Source organism: Jaculus jaculus, unplaced genomic scaffold, assembly GCF_020740685.1.
Source record: "Jaculus jaculus isolate mJacJac1 unplaced genomic scaffold, mJacJac1.mat.Y.cur mat_scaffold_53_1_689399_arrow_ctg1, whole genome shotgun sequence".
Classification (NCBI taxonomy): domain Eukaryota; kingdom Metazoa; phylum Chordata; class Mammalia; order Rodentia; family Dipodidae; genus Jaculus; species Jaculus jaculus.
In genome coordinates, this window is record NW_025423503.1 from 267,446 (window position 1) to 282,250 (window position 14,805).

Genomic DNA, 14,805 nt, shown 5'->3' on the forward strand with positions numbered 1-14,805 from the left:
CATCACAATACCCAAAGTCCCATCATAATGCTAAACTGTGATGCAACAACACCCAATTGTGACATCACAAAACCCCACTCAATTTCACTGTGCTGCACTGAGAAACCATAAATCCCCACTGTGATTTCACAATGAGCCACTGTGATATGCCAATATTCCACTGCTCGTCACAAAGGCCCTTTGCGACATCATGATTCCAAACTTTGATATCACAGTGGCTTACTGTGACATCACAATGCCTCACTCTCTCATCATAATATCTCACTGTGACATCAGAGAGATGAACTGTAACTTCATAATTTCCCAGTGTGACATAACAATGCCCAATTGTGACATCAAAAAGCCCCACTGTAATTTCACAATGCTGCACTCTGACATTACACTGCTCCCATATGACATAATAAAACAAAGTTGTTTATACAAATGCCCACTGTAACACCACAATACACCACTGTAACATCACATTGCCACACTGTAACGTCACAGTGTCCTACTGTGATATATCAATATTCCACTGTGATATCCCAATGCCAAACACTCATATCACTATACTCACTGTCTGATCACAATGCACCAAAGTGATATCACAAATCCCCACACTTACTTCACAGTGTCCAAAAATATAATCACAGTGCTCCACTATGAATGTACATAAACTCACTGTAACATCACAATTTCCAAGTTTGACATCACATGTCCATACTTTGACATCACAGCCTCCTACTGTGATATAACAATGCTCCACTGTGACATCACAATACCCCACTATCACATCACAATGTTCAACTGTTACAACACAATACCTGACTTGACATCATAAAGTCCCACACTGCTATCACAATGTACGCTGTGACACCAAAATACCACATCGTGACATCATAGTGCCCCACTCTGGCATCACAATGCCTCCTTTTTATATAAAAATATTGCACTGTGACATCAAAATACCCTAATGTGACATAACAATACTCAACTGTGTTATCACAATACCCTATTGTGACATCACAAAGCCTAATTCTGATTTCACATTACTGCAGTGAGACAACCCAAAGCAAATTCTACCCCACTGTGGCATCAAAACATGCCACTATGATATAACAATTTTTCATTATGTGATCATAATATGACCTCACAAAGTCCCACTGTGATTTTACAATGTCCCCCTGTGAAAACACAATGTTCATCACAACCCACTGTGATATCACAGAGGTACACTATGACAACACATTGTCCCACTGTCTAACAATAATGAACTACTTTGATACCAGAAAGCTGACTTGCAACATAATAATATCTTAGTATGATGTAACAATGCCCAATTGTGATACCACAGAGGGACACTGTGATTTCAGAATGCCCAAATATGACATCACAAAGATTCAGTCTGATGATAATGTCCATCTATGACATCACAATTCTCCTACATGACATAATAAAACAAACTTGCTCATCAAAATGCCCCACTATAGTATAACAATGCAACAGTGTGGCATCACATTACCCCACTGTGACATCACTGTGTCCCATAGTGATACAACAGTGTTCTACTGTAACATCACAAAATAGCCAATGTTACATTCCAATGTTCAGCTGTGACATCACAATACCCTATTTTGATATCACAATGCCACATTTGATTACACAATGCCACATTGTGACAGCAAAATCCCCACTGTGACATCATAATGCCCTAGTGTGATATAACAGTGCTTCACTATGACATCACAATACCCTGAGTTTATATCACAAAGCCCCATTATGACTACACAATGCCACATTGTGATATCACAATGCTACACTGTTCATCATAAAAATCCCTCTGTGACATCACAATTCCCCACTGTGGTATCACAGAGTTCCACTGCGACATCACAATGACTCACTCTGTCATCATAACGGCCTGTTGTTTCATCACAGAGCTGAACTGCAACATCATAATGTCCCAGCGTAATATCACAATGCTCTACTGTGGCATTACAAAGCACCACTGTGATTTCACATTGCCCATTGGAGATATCACATTGTCACACTGAAATATAAAAATGCTCCACTGAGACATCACAATACCTAATCACAATGCTCAACTATGACCTTACAACACCCTTTGTTACAACACAAAGCCCCATTCTGATTTCAAAATGCAACACTGTGACACTACAAACCCCATTTTGACATCACAGTGTGCCACTGTGACATCACAGTGCCCTGCTGTCATATAGCAACAGTCCACTGTGAGAGCACAATACTCTATTACAACAAAAAGCCCCACTTGGATTGCACAATGCCCTAGTATCTTACTCCAATGCTCTTCTGTTCATCACAAAACCCGTGTGACATCACAACTTCCCACTGTGATATTACAGTGGTCTACTGTGACATCACAATACTCCACTCTCATGATAATGTCCCACTGGGACAGCACAAGGCTGAACTGTAACATCATAATGTCCCAGTATGACATCACAATGCCCTATCATGGGATTAAAAAGCCCCACTGCCCATACACAGCTGACACATAAAATGGAATGGCATGGCTGGAAGCCAGGAGAGAGTCAGTCCCCAGTCAGCGTGTCTAGTGCCAGAAGGTGCTACATGGGCGACTGGGGGAAATGAACAATATCTGTCCAAGCAACTCATTGTCTAACCTAATTAGTAACAAATAACCTGATGTGATGCCCACACAAAGTGCAATAGTGGCACACAGCCATGGTGGGGAACCAACTGCTCTTGATTTGGCTAACTGATCCCCTCAGTGGTACGAGACTGATAGCTGGAGCTGGGAGACAAGTCAGAACCATACCCAAACATAAACCCACTCTCCAATATCAAGCTACCATCAATCATGGGCTACAATAGGGCCTACACCTATCAAACTCTCTATCAAAAATGTAAGTGTTATCTCAATTTTCCGGGTGCTAACTTACTTTCCGTTGAAGAATCTGCTTCTCTTTTTCAGATAGATGCAGATCCTAAGGAGAGAGATGCCCCAACATACCTCAAAAGGGGCCTGACTGAAACTAAGGACAATTGGCGAAACAAGCAAGGGTGATGTTTTCCTGATGAACCGGATACTAGAACAAAGGGGAAGGAGACCAACACAGAGAAAAATCAACTCCTACCAAATCAGAGAGCCAGAGCCTCAGAGGCCCCCAACACCTCAGCACTGAAGCAGACCAAAAATGAACCCAACATGGCTCAGGGTAATTTTGCGGAAGAGGGGGCGGGAAGAATGTCAGAGCCACATGTTGGGTCATGATATGCAGAGACATTTATTGAGCCAATAACTGTGGGCTAACTCCACAATGCACGACCCATTTATATCAACAAGGAGGGTCCAATGGGAGGGGGTAGATCATGGATGAGCCTAAACAATGGTACCAAACTGCCTGTATTTGCTGAAAAGAAAACTAATAAGTTAAATTAAAAAAATGCCTTTGGAGAAAAATAAAAAAATAAAAATAAAAATATTTTAAAAAAACAAAGCCACACTGTGATTTCACAAAGCCCTACTGTGACATCACAATGACATACTCTCTCATATTAATGCCCAGGTATTACATCACAGTGTTCCCATATGACATAATAACAGCAAATTGGTCATCATAATTCCCCACTGTAACATAATAATGCCCCATCATGCCATTATAATGCCCCACTGTGACAACACTGACCAGAACATTAACATCATAATGTGCCAGTGTGACATTGCAATACCCTATTGTGACTTCAAAATCCCCACTGAAGTTTCACAATGGTCCACTCTGACATCACAATGAATCACTGTCACATGATAATGCCCAGCTATGACATCATAACACTCCAATATAATATAATAAAACCAACTTATTCATCACAATGACTCACAGTGATATTACTATGCTCCACTGTGACATCACATTGCCTCAAAGTCATATAACAATGGTCTGTGACAGCACAATACCCTAAAGTGACATTATAAATCCCAAGGTGATTTCACCATGCCCCACTATGATATCACAATGCTCCACTGTTCCTCACACAAACTCTATGACCTCACAACTCCCCACTATGATATTACAGAGGTCCACTGTGACATCACTATGCCCTATTCTCCCATCATAACATCCCACTTTGACATCACATAGCTTAACTGTAACATCATAATGTCCCAGTGTGACATCACAATGCCCTATTGTGACATTAAACAGCCCTACTGAGATTTCACAATGCCCCACTGTGATATCACAATGCTCTACTGTGACATCACAATGAGTATGTTACTCCAATTTTCTGCTGTTCATCACAACACCCCGGTGTGACATTAAAACTCTCTATTGTGTTATTTCAGTGCTGTACTGTACCATTACAATACCTCATTCTCATGATAATGTCCCACTGTGACATCACAGAGCTGAGCTGTAATATCATAATGTCCCATTGTGACAGCACAATGGCTTATCATGGCATGACAAAGCTCCACTGTGATTTCAAAATGCCCCACTGTGATATCACAATGACTCACTCCCGGGGCAATGCCCAGCTATGACATCACAGTACTCCCTTATGATATAGTAAAACTAACTTGTTCATCAAATGCCACACTGTAACATAACAGTGACCACACTGGGACATCACTGTGCCCCACTGTGATATAACAATGCTCCATTGTGACATCACAATACCCAATGTCATATCACAATGCTCAACTGTGATGTCGCAATACCCCATTTTGACATCTCAAAGCACCATTCTGATTTCACAATGCCACATTGCAACACCAAAAACCCCCATTGTGACATCACAGTGCCCCACGCTGACATTGCAATGTCCAACTGTGATATAACAGTGCTCCACCGTGACATCACAAGATGCTAATGTGATATCACAAAGTCCCATTCTGATTTCACAATGTTGCAATGGCACCAGAAAGCCCCATTGTGACATTTCATTTCACCTCAGACATTACAGTGTCACACTGTGTTATAAAAATGCTCAACTGTGACACCACAGTACTCTAATGTGATATTATAAATCCCCACTTTGATTTCACATTGCCCCACTCTAATATAACTATGCTCCAATATTCATCAGAAAGCCCCACTGTGACATGACAGTTCCCCACAGTGATATCACAGTGGTCTGCTGTGACATCTCAATCCCCACTCTCTCATCAGAATGTTAACTGTGTCATGACAGAGCTGAACTGTATCATCCTAAGGTCCCACTGTGACATCACAATGCCAAAATGTGACACCACAGAGTCCCACATTGATGTAATAATGCCCCAGTGAGAAATCACAATAACCAATGTTACATCACATGCTCAGCTGTGATGTCATAGTAGCCTATTGTGACCTCACAAAACTCCACTCTGATTTCACAGTGCCACAGTGTGACAACAACCCAATTGTGACATCACAGGGCCTCACTGTGATGCTACAATGGTCCACAGTGATATAAAAATGCTCCATGGTGACATCACAATACTCTTGTATGACATCACAAATCCCCACTGTGTGATTTCACAATTTGCCATTGTGATATCATAGTGCTCCACTGTATACCACAAAGCTCCTCTGTGACATCAATATTTCCCACTGTGATATCACAGTGGTCTACTGGGATATCATAATGCACCAATTTCTCAATATAATGTCCTATTGTGACATTACAGAGCTGAAATCTAACATCATAATTTCTCACTGTGACATCACAATTCTCCACTGTGACAGGAAAAAATCCCCTGTGACATGACAATGCCCCTATATGTCACCATAATGTCCCAGTATAACATCACAATGACATCAAAAAGCCCCACTGAGATTTCAAAAGGCCTGACTTTATATCACAATGTTCTACTGTGACATCACAAAGACTCATTGTCTCATGATAGTACTCAGCTAGGACATCACAATGATCCCATACAACATAATAAATTGAACTTGTTCATCAAAATGCCCCACTGTCACATCACAATGTGCCACTGTGTCATTACATTGTTCCACTGTGACATCACAGTGCTGCACTGTGATATTACAATGCCCCACTGTGATATCATCAACACCACTGTGACATCACAATTCCCAAGTCTCTCATCAAAATGTCCAACTGTGACATCACAGAGCTGAACTGTGACCTCATAATGTCCCACTTTGACATCATAATGCCCTATTGTGACATCAAAATGCCTGACTGAGGAACCAATTCTCCAGGACCCACAGATTCACAAGGGGGTGCATGCATCTGGAGTCCCTTTGCAGTGCCTGGAGGCCCTGTTGTGCCCATTCCATTCTCTCTCTCTCTGTCAGTTGCTCTCAACTAAATAATTAGAAGCAATATTTTCTTTAAAATGCCCCACTGGTATTTCACAATACTCCAGTGTGATATCACAATGACTCACTGTCTCAAGGTAATGGACAGCTATGACATCACAGTGCTCCAATATGACATAATAAAACCAACTTGTTCATCACAATGCCCAAATGTAACATCTCATTGCCCCACTGTGATATCAGTGTCCCATTGTGATATAGCAATGCTCCACTGTGATGTCACAATACTCAATGTCACATCACAATACTGTAATGTGACATCACAAATCCTCACTGTGATTCCTCAGTGCTCCACTGTGATATCATAATTCTTCACTGTTCATTATAAATCCCTTCTGTGATATCACAATTCCCCACTTTGATATCACAGTGGTCTACTGGAACATCACAATGCTCCTGGCTCTCATCATAATGTCCCACTTTCATATCACAGAGCTGTACTATAACATCGCAAAGTCCCAGTATGACATAACAATGTCTTTTGTGACATCACAAAGCCCCACTGGGGTTTCACAATGCCCCAATGTGACATCACAATGACTCACTGTCTCATAATAAAGCCCAGCTATGACATCGCAATACTTCCTTATGACATAACTAAGTTGCTTATCACAGTGCCTCACTTTGCCCTGCCAATGATCCAACTGTGACATAACATTGCCCCACTGTGACACCAAAGTTTCCCACTGTGATAGAATAATGGTCCACTATGATATCCCAATACCTAATGTCACAATACCCTATTGTGATATCACCAAGACCCACTCTGATTTCACAAAAAGACTATTTGTAACATCACAGTACCACACTGGTACTCGAGATGCTTATTAGGTATGTCAGGCTGTTGGATCAGGTTAGGAGCCACAGAAGGGTGAGGCCCTGTGACAATTGTCTTTCTGTGATTGGGTGAGTTAGCTGAGAATGATCTGTTCCAGGTTCAACCATTTTTCTTCAAATTTCATTGTGTCATTTTTCCTTACTGCTGTGTAGAATTCCAACACATAGATATACCACATCTGGTTATCCATTTGTCTAATTATGGACATCTTGTTTGATTCCAGCTCTTAGCTATTATGAGATGAGCACCTATAAACATGGTTGAGCAAATCTTGTCTGAACTGAGGTGTGGAGATTTTAGGATAAATTCTCAGTAAAGGAATACCTGCATCTTTTGGTAACTCTATAGTCTACCTTTTTGGAGTCTCCATATTGCTTTTCATAGTGGTTGTATCATCTTACATTCCCAGCAACAGTGAATGAAAGTTCCTATTTCTCCACATCCTCACCAACATTTGTTTTCATTTGATTTTTTTAATGTATGCTATTCTTACTGGGGTAAGGTAGAATCTCATAGTTGTTTTAATCTGCATTTTCCTAGTGATTAGAAATGAACATTTTCTTAAGTGTGTGTTTGCCATTTGTATTTCCTCCTCTGAGAACTGCCTGTCCAGTTTTTGCCCCATTTTGTGAGTGGGTTGTTTGACTTTTTATAGTTTACATTTTTGAGTTCTTTGTAGATAGTAGAAATTAGGCCTTTGTCAGTTGTATAGCCAGCAAAAGTTTTCACCCATTCTGTTGGTAATCTACCAGCTCTGCCTATTGCATGTTTGTCTGTGAAGAAATTTTTCAGCTTCATGACATTTCAATGGTTGAGTGATTGTTTAAATTCCTGAGCTACTCAGATTTATTCAGGAAGTCTTTACCCATTCCTGTACCATGGAAAATTCTTCTTATTTTTTCTTCCAGAAGTAGCTGAGTTTATGGTCTTATATTGAGGTCTCTCATCCATTTGGATTTGATTTTTGTGCATAGGAAGATGTGTGGATCGAGTTTCATTTTTCTGCATATGGTTATCCAGTTTGTCCAGCAACATTGGTTGAAGATGCTGTCTTTTATTCAGCTTAAATTGTTAGAGCTTTTGTACAATATCAAGTAGCTGTAGTTACTTCTCCCAAAGTCCAGATCCTCAATTCTGTTCCATTGGTCTACTCCCCATTTTATGCTAGTACCATGCTAATTTTATTACTATGGCTTTATAATATAGCTTTATATAAGGTATGGTGATGCCTCCAGAAGTGTTTCTTTTGCTGAGGATATGCTTGGATATCTGAGACCTTCTGCCATTCCATATGAATTTTGAGATTATTCTATTTCTGTGAAGAATAATGTTGGGATTTCTATTGGTATTGCATTAAATATGTATAATGCCTTTGGTAAGGTGCAATTTTCCCAATGTTAATTCTGCATATTCAGGAGCATGGGAGATCTTTCCATTTTATCAAGTCCTCCTAAATTTATTTTCTGGGTGTTTTTATGTTTGCATTGTATAGGTCTTTCACGTCCTTGGTTAATATTATACCAAGATATTTTTTCTTGCTATTGGAAATAGGAAAATATCACTAATTTATTTTCTCTGTATCTTTTTCTTTTACATATAGAAAGGCTACTGAATTTTGTGCATTGATTTTGTATCATGCTACTATGCTGAAGGGCTTAATCTCTTTGAAGAGTTTTGAGATAGAGGTTCTCAGGTGTCTTATGTATAGAATCATGTCCTCTGTGAATAGGTTTAACATAACTTATTCCTTTCCAATTTGTAGCCCTTTTATTTCTTTCTACTGTCTTATTGCGTGAGCTAGGACTTCCATTACTATGTTGAAGAGCAGAGTGAGAGTGGAGTGGACAGCCCTATCCTCTTTCTGGTCTGAATGGGAATTCCTTCAGTCTTTCCCCATTAAGTAATATTTGAACTTTAGGAGCTTTATATATAGCCTTTATGTTGAGATATAAACCATCTATGCCTATTCTCTTCAATGTTTTGATCATGAAGGGATGTATTTTGTTAAAGGCCTTTTCTGCCTCTACTGAAATGATCATGTGGTTTTTGTGTTTAAGCTCTTTATGTGGTGTATTACATTGACAGATTTCCATGTGTTGAATGATCTCTGTGTTCCTTGGATGAAGCCTACTTGATCAAGGTGGATAATGCTTTTGATATGTTGTTGGATTTGTTTGCAAGGATTTTGTTCAGGATCTTTGAATCTAAGTTCATAAGGGACATAGGTTTATAGTTTACTTGTGGAATCTCTGTCTCGTTTGGTATTAGGGTGATAATAGCTTCACAGAAGGAGTTGGAGATATTTCCCTGTTCTCCAATTGTGCCACACAGTTTGAGAAAACTTGGTACCAATTCTTTCAGGAAGGTCTGATAGAATTCAGGTGAGAAGCCATCTGTCCTGGACTCTTCTATCTGGGGAGGTTTTTGATTACCTTTTCAATCTCGATGGGAGTGATAGGTTTGTGTAGGAAATTAATGTGCTCTGGGTTTAGCTTTGGTAGGTGGTATGTCTCCAGGAATTCATCCATTTTGTCCATATTATCCAGTTTTGTGGAGTAGAAGTTTTTGAAATAAGGCTGATGATTTTCACTTATGTCTGTTCTGAGTGACCTCTCCTTTTTCATGTCTAATTTTGTTCATTTGAAGCATCTCTTTTTTTTTGCTTGGTCTAATTGACCAGGGGTTTATCAATCTTGTTTGTTTTTTCAAAGACCCAGCTCTTTCTTTCATCAATTTTCTTTATTATTTTCTTAGTTTCCAATTCGTTGAGTTCTGATGTGATCTTGATTATTTACTTTTGTCTGGACATTTTTAAGATGTATTTTTCTTGATTTTCCAATTTCTTTAGGTGGATGGTTAGGTTATTGATTTGGGATCTCTCTGTCTTTGTTATGAAGGTATTTAGTATTATGAATATTCCCCCTGAGGACTACTTTCATTTTGTCCCATTAATTTTGGTATGATGTGTTCTCATTGTCATTTAATTCTAGAAATTTCACAATTTAATTTTTTATTTTGTCCACTACCCATATATTTTCATAGTTTGTTGTTCAGTTTTAAGGAACTTATGGGATTCCTGGCACATTTTTTCTTGTTAATTTCTAGAAATACAGCATTGTGAACTGGTATTATGCAAGAAATTATGTCACTCTTACTAAATATATGGAGGCAGCCTTTATGACCCAGTATATGATCAATTTTAAAGAAGGTTCCATGGACTGCTGAGTAGAATGTGTACCCTGTGGGTTTCAGATAAAATGTTCTGTAGATGTCTGTTAGGTCTAATCAATCTATGGTTTTGTTGTGCTCTCTCACGTTCATGTTAATTTTCTGTTTGGATGATCTATCTGTTGCTAATAGTGGAGTATTGAGGGTGTTGGTGGTTTTATTTTCAGTTTGGTTTCAAGTAGGTTTTGTTTAATGATCTGTGGTGCCCCTGTGTTTGGTGCATAAAGATTGATGATTGTGATATCCTATTGTAGGATCGTTCTCTTGATTAGTATGAAGTGAAGCCTTCTTTGTCATTTTGGTTTTAAGTCTATTTTATCCAATATTAGTATACTTGGGCTTGCTTGTTTCTTATTTACATTTGCTTGGAATATCATTTTATACCCTTTCACCCTGAGAAGGTGTCTGTCTTTAGTGATGAGGTGGGTTTCTTGAAGACAACAGATTGAGGGTTCTAATTTTCTGATCCACCCTATTCTCATATGTCTCTTGATGGGTGAATTAAGGCCATGATATTTAAGGTAATGAGTGTGAGTTTTGATTTAATCCCTGCTATATCATGGTGGTTTATGTGCCTTCTCTGAGTTTGGTTATTGTGATCTGCTTCTTGTAGGCACTTGAGGTTGATGATTTGATTCTTCTTTGTGGAGAATTCCCTGGAATATTCTCCGAAGATTTGGATTTGTGTTTATGTAGTTGTAAAGCTTAATTTTGACATGGAAAGCTTTTCTTTCACCATGTATGATGAGTGATGTTTTTACTGGGTAAAGTATTTTGAGTTGGAAGCCATGGGTTCTTAGGCTTTGCAGTGTTCCATTCCAGGTGGCTCTAGGTTTAGGGTTTCCAATGAGAAGTCTGAAGTATCTGATGGGGTTACCTTTACATGTAATGTGTTGTTTCTCCCTGCTTTTAGGACTTTCTCTTTGGTATTGATATTTAGAATCTTAGTGATAATATGTCTTGGAGAATTTCTTCTCTGGTCCTGTCTGTTTGGAATTCTGCTACCTTCTTGTATCTTGATAGGCCTTTATTTTGAGAGAGTGGGAAAGATTCCTTTGATAATTTTGTTGGATGAGTTCTCCATGCCTTTGGTATGAATTTCTTCCCCTTTTGGTATTCCCATGAACCAAATTTTTGGTCATTTATGGATATCCCACAGTTCCCTCATGTTCTTTTCCCAAAAGTTTTTGAACTTATTGAAACTTTTGGGCTCATAAACTGTTTCTTCTGCTTTGTCTTCCAGTTCTGACTTTCCACCCTCTATGTGGCTGACTCTATTCTTGAGAGCTTCTATAGAATTTTGGGCTTGTTGGGTTTGGTTTATATTCTCTACTATTTTTTATGTATTTTTCCATCCTTCTGTCGCGGTTCCTTTTCATGTCATTTTCTGATTTTTTATAGCTTCTTGGAATTCATCCTTGCATTTCTTTATGTTTTCATTGAGCTTAGCCTCCTTGTTATTGAGGTCCTCTTTTTTTACTATACTATCACAGTGGTCTACTGTGACACCACAATGCCCAACTCTCTCATCATAATGTCACATTGATATTTCCCAATGCCCCACTGTGACATAACAATGATTCATTGCCTAATTTTAATGCCAAGATATCACATTACGGTGCACTGATATGAAATAATAAAACCAACTTACTCATCACAATGCCTCACTGTGGCATTACCATGCTGCACTGTGACATCACAATGTCTCAATGTGTTATAACAATGCTCCACTGTGACATCACAATTCCAAATGTCTCTTCACAAGGCTCAACCGTGAAATCACAATACCCTGTTTTGACATTACAAATCCCCAACCTGATTTCACAATTCTGCACTGTGACAACACAAAACCCCTATTTTGACATCACACTGCCCCAATGTGACATTAAAATGCCACACTGTGATATAACAATGCTCCATTGTGACATCACAGTATTCCAACATGATATTACAAATCCCTCTGTGATTTCATAATGCCCCACTGTGATTACTACAATGCTCCACTCTTCATCAAAAAGCCCCCATTGTGACATCAAAATACCCCAATGTGACATCAGAATGGTCCACTGTGACATCACAATGCCCAACTCTCTCATAATAATGCCCCACTGGACATCATGGAGCTGAACTCTAACATCATAATGTTCCACTCTGACAATACCCTATTGCAATATCACAAAGGCCCACTTGGATTTCAAAATGCCACACTGTGGCCTCACAGTGACTTAGTGTCTCAGGATAATGCCCAGCTATAACATCACAATGCTTCCATATGACATAATAGAGCCAACTTGTTCATCAAAATGTGCCACTGTAACATAAGAATGCCCCACTTTGACAGCAGTGTCCCAATGTGATGAAACAAAGCTCCACTCTGACATCCCAATATCCAATATCACATCACAATGCTCACCTGTGATGTCCCAATACCATATTGAGACATCAATAAACCCCACATTGATTTTACAGTGTTACACGGAGACACCAAAAAGCCAGATTGTGACATCACAGTCCTCCACTGTGACATTCAAATGCACCCCTTTGTGATACCACAATGCCCAATTGTAACCTCACAGTTCCCCATTGTGACTTCACAAAACCTTACTGTGATAACACAATGCTCCCCTATTCATCACAAAGCCCTTCTGTGACATCACAGTTCCCCACTCTGATTCACAGTGGTCTACTCTGACATCATTGTGCTCTACTATCGCATCATAATTTCTCACTGTGACATCACAGACCTAAACTATAACATCATAATGTCTCAGTGTGACATCAGAAATCCCTACAGTGATTTCACAATGCCCCATTGTGACATCACAATAACTCAGTGTCTCATGATAATGCCCATGTATAGCATAACAATGCTCCCATATGACATAATAATACCAAATTGTTCATTTAAAAAAACCCATTATGATATCACAGTGCCCCAATTTAGCATTACAATGCCCTACTATGATAAAACAATGCTGTAGTGCAACATCACAATACCATACCCTCCCATCACACTGCTCCACTGTGACATCACAATACCTTATTTTGACATCACAAAGCCCACTCTGTTTTCACAATGCCCATTGAGACATCACAAAGCCCAATTGTGACATCACAGTGCACAGTCTGAAATTACAATACCCAACTCTGATATAACAAGGTTCCACTCTGACGCCACAATAACATAATGTGATATAACAAAGACCCACACTGATTCCACAATTCTGAACTGTGACACAAAAAAGCCCCACTGTGACATCACAGTGTCACATTGTGACATCACAATGCCCCACTGTGATATCACAATGCTCCACTGGTCATAAGAATTCCCCTCTGTGACATCAAAATTCTACACTCTGGGGCTGGAGAGATGGCTTAGCGGTTAAGCGCTTGCCTGTGAAGCCTAAGGACCCCGGTTCAAGGCTCGGTTCCCCAGGTCCCACGTTAGCCAGATGCACAAGGGGGCACACATGTCTGGAGTTCATTTGCAGAGGCTGGAAGCCCTGGCACGCCAATTCTCTCTCTCTCCTATCTGTCTTTCTCTCTGTGTCTGTTGCTCTCAAATAAATAAACAACAACAAAAAACTTAAAAAAAATTCTACACTCTGACATCACAGTGGTCTACTGTGCCATAACAATGCCCTAATCTCTCATCATAATGTCACCATGTAACATCACAGAGCTGTGACATCACAATGGTGCACTGTCTCATAATAAATCCCAAGTATGACAACACAGTGCTCCCATATACCATAATAAAGGCAACTGGTTCATCACAATGTCCCACTGTGACATCACAGTATTGTACTGTGATGTAACAAAATTCAATGTGACATGGCATCAAATACCCCACAGTCACATCACAGTGCTCAACTGTGATATCACAGCCATTGTGAAACCACAATGACCCACTGTGACATGCCAATACCCCTTTGTCACATCACAATGCACCACTGTGATATCACAATATGCACTGTCACATCACGATGCCCTACTGTGCTATCTGTCACATCATAATGCCCCACTGTGACATCACCATACCCCATTGTGACATCACAATGCTCCACTGTGATAAAGCAATTCTCCACTGTGGCAGCAGTATACCTACTCTCACATCACAATGTACAATTGTGACACCACAAGGCCTCTCTCTCATCACAATACACCATTGTGACATCACAATTACTTACTGTAATATAACAATGATCCACTGTGACATAAGTATACCCCACTGTCTCAGGACAATGTCCCACTGTATCATCAAAATTCCCATCTGCCACATCGCAATGCTCAGTATTGCATTACAATGCCACATTGTTACATCACATTGCCCAACTGTGACATCATAATGCCCCACTCTCACACTGTTGGCAGAAAACATCCAATCAAGAGTAGCTTGTAGGAGGAAAGGGTTTGTTTTGTCTTACA